At 51.9% G+C, this 6,000-nt stretch overlaps 2 non-coding genes across 2 annotated transcripts; both read right to left on the bottom strand.

Annotated features, from left to right (window-relative positions):
• Positions 1-1,610: 1,610 nt before the first annotated feature.
• On the bottom strand, positions 1,611-1,729 carry LOC114675643 (5S ribosomal RNA). Its single transcript, XR_003726548.1, has one exon. It is a non-coding gene; the product is annotated as a 5S ribosomal RNA (ribosomal RNA).
• Positions 1,730-4,570: 2,841 nt separating this feature from the next.
• Positions 4,571-4,689, bottom strand: LOC144338914 (5S ribosomal RNA). The gene has a single exon (XR_013413306.1). It is a non-coding gene; the product is annotated as a 5S ribosomal RNA (ribosomal RNA).
• Positions 4,690-6,000: the final 1,311 nt, after the last annotated feature.

Here is a 6,000-nt window from a genome sequence, read left to right as displayed (position 1 = left end):
GACTAGTAACTAGTAAGGAGACTGAATCAGTAACCCAATATCTCCTGCCAAAAAAAAAAAAAAAAAAAAAAAAAAAAGCCTTGGACTTGACTTCTCTATCAAATATTTAGAGAACGAATAGTAATCCTTGTTAATCCTGCCAAAACCTTGAAGAGGAGGGAGTATTCCCTAACTCATTCTATGAGGCTACAATTGCCCTGATACCAAAGCAAGACAAAGATTTTACAAGAGAAAACTGTAGAATAATATCCCATATGAAGATCGATGCCTAAAACTCCTCACCATATCCTAAGACTGTGAGGTGAAATTCATCACAGAAAAGGAAAGCCAAGCAGAAGCCTAAAACTATACCCCTAGTCTGACCGGGCGCTGGTGACTCACGCCTGTAATCCTAGCACTTTGGGTATCCTAGCACTTTGGGAAAGTGGGTGGATCGCCTGAAGTTGGGAGTTCCAGACCAAGACCAAGCTAACCAACATGGAGAAGCCCCGTCTCTACTAAAAATACAAAATTAGCCAGGTGTGGTGGTGCATGCCTGTAATCCCAGCTACTCAGGAGGCTGAGGCAGGAGAATGGCGTGAACCCGGGAGGCGGAGCTTGCAGTGGGCGCAGATCTTGCCACTGCACTCCAGGTTGGGTGACAGAGTGAGACTCCGTCTGGAAGAAAAAGGAAAGAAAGAAAGAAACCAAGTAGGAAAGAAAGAAAGAAAGAAAGAAAGAAAGAAAGAAAGAAAGAAAGAAAGAAAGAAAGAAAGAAAGAAAGAAAGAAAGAAAGAAAGAAAGAAAGAAAGAGAGAAAGAAAGAAAGAAAGAAAGAAAGAAAGAAAGAAAGAAAGAGAGAAAGAAAGAGAGAAAGAAAGAAAGAGAGAAAGAGTGAGAGAGAAAGAGAGAGAGAGAAAGAAAGAGAGAGAAAGAAACAAGGGAAAGATAGTAAGGGAAGAAAAAGAAAAGAATGAAAGTAAGAAGGAAAGAAAGAAAGGAAGAAAGAGGCAAAGACCGAAGAAAGCATGAAACAAAGAAAGAAAGAAAGAAAGAAAGGAAGAGAAAGGAAGAAAGTGAGAAAGAAAGAAAAGCAAGAGAAAAGGAAAGAATGAAATAAAGAAAGAGAAAGAAAGAGACAGAGAGATAGGAGAAAGAAAGAAAGAAGGAAAGAAAAGAAAAGAGAAAGAAAGAAAACAAAGATAGCAAGGGAAGAAAAAGAAAAGAAGGAAAGAAAGAGAGAAAGAGCGAGAAAGAGAGAGAGAGAGAAAGAAGGAAAGAAAGAAAGAAAACAAAGAGAGAAAGAAAGAAGGAAGGAAAGAAAGAAAGAGTGATAGAGAGATAGAGAGGAAGGAAGAAAGGAAGGAAGGAAGGAAGAAAGAGAAAGAGAGAGAGACAAAGAAAGAAAGGAAAGATAGCAAGGGAAGAAACAGAAAAGAATGAAAGTAAGAAGGAAAGCAAAAGAGAGAGAAAGAGCGAGATAGAAAGAGGGAGAGATAGAAAGAAAGAAGGAAAGAAAGAAAGGAAAGAAAGAGAGAAAGAAGGAAAGAAAGAAGGAAAGAAGAGTGAGTGAGAGAAGGGAAGAAAGGAAGGTAGAAAAGAAAGAAAGAAAGAGAAGAAAGCAAGCCAAAAAGCCTACAGCACCCGGTATTCCCAGGCGGTCTCCCATCCAAGTACTAACCAGGCCCGACCCTGCTTAGCTTCCGAGATCAGACGAGATCGGGCGCGTTCAGGGTGGTATGGCCGTAGACGCCGGCAGAGGCGCCTGGCTGCCCCAAGAGCCCGGCCCAGCCATGCCCGCCGGCTTCCAGCCCGCACCGCCAGCCCGGGGTCGCCGGGCTCGGATCGGGACCCCCGAGCCGCTCGCCCGCGGCCTTCCCCCGGCTGCCGAGCTCCCGAGCTTCCACCACGTCGGGCCCGCTCGGAACAGGGAGTGCTCCGAGGCGTCTGGGCCCAGGGCCCACGATCCTGGGACCCCGGCGGGTCCTCCGCCCTGTCGTGGAGGTATTCTTTTGGATCCCTGGCCGCTGGGGAGCTCCTGCGAGGCCCCCTCTTGGCCCACCCCCCCAGAGGCGTCAGGGCTGGCCAAGGGCGAACAGCCGGCCCAGCCGCGCCTGGCCTTTTTCTCACAACGCCCCCACCACGGTCGCTTGTCCCGACCAAGACCCGGCCGGTGGGCAAGAGGGCGTGGGGGCTGGGGTGTTGGGGGATGGCCCTGCTTTGCCCCGGGCTGGCACTAGAGCCGGCAGCCTGATCCCCGGCGAGAGGGGCTGAGAGAAACCCAGAAACACCCCACCACCACCAGCAGCAAATCCACAGCCCCACACACAGACACACCCGGGCGCTCGCGCGCGGGAACCCACACACGCGCGCGCGCTCACACACAGACACACACACACACACACACACACACACACACGCACACACACACACGTGCACACAGAAACGGCTTGAAGGAGAGCAAGGAAGAGATAGATGGAGAGATTGAAACCGAGGGAGGGAGAGAGACAGCGATCGAGAGAGACAGGGGAGGTGGAGAGGGAAAGAGACAGAGAGGCAGAGATAGAGAGAGGGACAGAGAGAGCGAGAAAGACAGACAGAGAGGGAGAGACAGAGGAAAGGCGACAGAAATAGCGCGAGGTGCAGGGGCAAACCCAGAAGAGAGAGGGGCAGGGAGCTAGAGAGCGAGAGCGATAGAGCCTTGGAGAGGGAGCGCCCTGCTCCCGTAGGCAGGGCCCTTTTGAGCAGGCCGGGATAGGGTGGAGGGGGCTTGGGCTGGGCCAGAACAGGGTGGCCAGGCCGTCCATGCGAGAGGAGCAACGGAGCGCTGAGACGGGTTTTGTCTCGGATTAATTGCTTGCTTTGGGGGTGGGTTTCGTAGGCTCCTTCCTGTGTTGGCACCTCCCTGTGCTCTTGGTGCGGTGCGGTGGGCCCCTTGATTTGCAGAGTGCGCCCGCCCTTTTGGCGGGAGCCGTGGCACCGGGCGTGCCCACGGGGCCCGAGGCCTGGGTCTCTGGCGTGTCCTCGGGACTGGAGTTTACACGAAGTTGGTGGCAATGGGAATCCGGGTGCACAGGGACTGTTTTCCTGGTTGCTGGCGAAGCAATGTCCTTCCCCCGGATAAAGCAGCCCCTGCGTTCTGGAGCGGAGGTCTCGGCTGGCGTCTGTGGCACCCGCTGGCCCTGCCCGCCCCTTCCCCCGGTTTGGAAGGTTGCGGCGGCGCCCGCCCGGTGAATGGATTGAATCGCCTGTGCGTTCCGGGAGCGGGAAGGCGCCGGGAACGGCAGGGAACCCGCGCCTGCGCCTTTGGGGTCCGGCCTCCTGCCCTCCAGGGCTGGAGCCGGGCTCCTGGCCGGGCGGCGGCGAGGCGGAAGCGGTGGGATGCTGCTGCCCGGTGGTGCTTTGGTGGCGGATCCCCAGGAGGAGGTCCCCGGCTGCGGCGGGGGTGTAGGCGGGCGACAAGGGGGGAGCAGAGTCCGGGGAGGTTGGGAAGCATGGCGATAGTAGGGGCAAGGGAGGGAGAGGGGAAGCCACAAAAGCCTACAGCAGGCCGGGCGCGGTGGATCACGCCTGTAGTCCCAGCACTTTGGGAGGCCGAGGCGGGTGGATCACGACGTCAGGAGATCCAGACCAGCCTGGCTAACACGGTGAAACCCCGTCTCCACTAAAACGACAAAACATGAGCCGGGCGTGGTGGCGGGCGCCTGTAGTCCCAGCTGTTTGGGAGGCTGAGGCAGGAGAATGGCGTGAACCCGGGAGGCGGAGCTTGCAGTGAGCCGAGATCTTGCCACTGCACTCCAGGCTGGGTGACAGCGAGACTCCGTCTGGAAGAAAAAGGAAAGACAGAAAGAAAGAAGGAAAGAAAGAAAGAAGGAAGGAAAGAAAGAAAGAAGGAAGGAAGGAAGGAAGGAAGGAAGGAAGGAAGGAAGGAAGGAAGGAAGGAAGGAAGGAAAGAAAGAAAGAAAGAAAGGAAGGAAAGAAAGAAAGGAGCAAAGAGAAGAAAGAAAGAAAGAAAGAAAGAAAGAGAAAGGAAGAAAAGAAAGTGAGAAAGAAAAGCAAGAAAGAAGGAAAGAACGAAATAAAGAAAGAGAAAGAGAGAGAAAGAAAGAGACAGAGAGATAGGAGAAAGAAAGAAGGAAAGCAAGAAAGAAGAAAGAACGAGAAGAAAGAAAAGGAAGATAGCAAGGGAAGAAAAGAAAAGAATGAAAGAAAGAAGGAAAGAAAGAAAGAGCAAGCAAGAGAGAGGGAGAGAGAAAGAAAGAAGGAAAGAAAGGAGGAAGGATAGAAAGAAAGATAGAGAGGTAGAAAGAAAGAAAGAAGGAAAGACAGCAGAACGAAAGAAAGAAAGAGAGAGAGACAAAGAAAGAAAGGAAAGATAGCAAGGGAAGAAACAGAAAAGAATGAAAGTAAGAAGGAAAGCAAAAGAGAGAGAAAGAGCGAGATAGAAAGAGGGAGAGATAGAAAGAAAGAAGGAAAGAAAGAAAGGAAAGAAAGAGAGAAAGAAGGAAAGAGAAAGGAAAGAAGAGTGAGTGAGAGAAGGGAAGAAAGGAAGGTAGAAAAGAAAGAAAGAAAGAGAAGAAAGCAAGCCATAAAGCCTACAGCACCCGGTATTCCCAGGCGGTCTCCCATCCAAGTACTAACCAGGCCCGACCCTGCTTAGCTTCCGAGATCAGACGAGATCGGGCGCGTTCAGGGTGGTATGGCCGTAGACGCCGGCAGAGGCGCCTGGCTGCCCCAAGAGCCCGGCCCAGCCATGCCCGCCGGCTTCCAGCCCGCACCGCCAGCCCGGGGTCGTCGTGCTCGGATCGGGATCCCGGAGCCTCTTCGCCTGCTGCCTCTCCCGGCTGCCGAGCTCCCGAGCTTCCACCACGTCGGGCCCGCTCGGAACAGGGAGTGCTCCGAGGCGTCAGGGCCCACAGCCCACGATCCTGGGACCCCGTCGGGTCCTCCGCCCTGTCGCGCAGGTATTCTTTGGGATCCCTGGCCGCTCAGGAATCCTGCGAGGGCCCCTCTTGCCCCCTCACCCAGAGTCGTCGAGGCTGGCGAAGGGCGAACAGCGTATTATCAAATGTCTTCTCTGACCACAACAAAATCGAGTTAAAAATCAATAACACAAGGAAAACTGATAAACTGACCTGTTTTCTTTTTGGAAAGTACAGAACACACTGCTATGGTCTGAATGTCCCCCAAAATTTATATGCTGAAATTTATTTGCCAATATGATAGTATTAAGAGGTGGGCACTGGCCTGGGGTGGTGGCTAACGCTGTCATCCCAGCACTTTGGAAGGGAAAGGCAGTCAGATTGTTCGAGCCCAGGAGTTCAAGACCAGCCAGGGCAAAATGGCAAAACTTGTCTCTAGAAAAAACACCAAATTCGGTGGGCGTGGTGGTGCAGGCCTGTAGTCCCAGCTACTCAGGAGGCTGAAGCAGGAGGACTGGTTGAGCCTGGGAGGTCAAGGCTGCAGTGAGCCATGATCAGGCTACAGGCTACTGCACTGCCGTAGGGGCAATAGAATGAGACCCTGTCTCAAACAAAAAAAAGAAAAAGAAAAAAAAAAAAAAGGGTAAAAAGGTGGATTCTTTAGGAGGCGATTATCTCATGAGGGTAGAAGTCCTTATGGATGAAATTAGAGCCCTTAGAAAAGGACTTGAGTGGGTTCATTCCCTCCGTCTCCTCCGTGTGGGGACACAATGTTCTTCCCCTCTGAAAGATGAAGCAACGTTGTGTCATCTTGGAAGGAGAGACTGGGCCCTCCTTAGACACTGAATGGGCTGATGACTTGACCTTGGACACCCCAGCCTTGAGAACTGAGAGAAATAAATGTCTCTTTTTAATAAATTATCCAGTCTCAGGTATTTGAAGAGATTCAGATATTTGCTTAAACAACCAATGGGTTAAAGAAGAAACCACAAGAGAAATCAGAAAATACAGTTGGGTGTCAGTATCCACAGGGGATTGGTTCCAGGACCCCGTAAGTAGGCCAAAATCCACACAGAGTCAAGTCTTGCAGTTGGCCCTGT

Source organism: Macaca mulatta, chromosome 1, assembly GCF_049350105.2.
Source record: "Macaca mulatta isolate MMU2019108-1 chromosome 1, T2T-MMU8v2.0, whole genome shotgun sequence".
NCBI lineage: Eukaryota > Metazoa > Chordata > Mammalia > Primates > Cercopithecidae > Macaca > Macaca mulatta.
The sequence above is the reverse complement of the archived record's forward strand: the minus strand, read 5'-3'. Positions and strand labels throughout refer to the sequence as shown.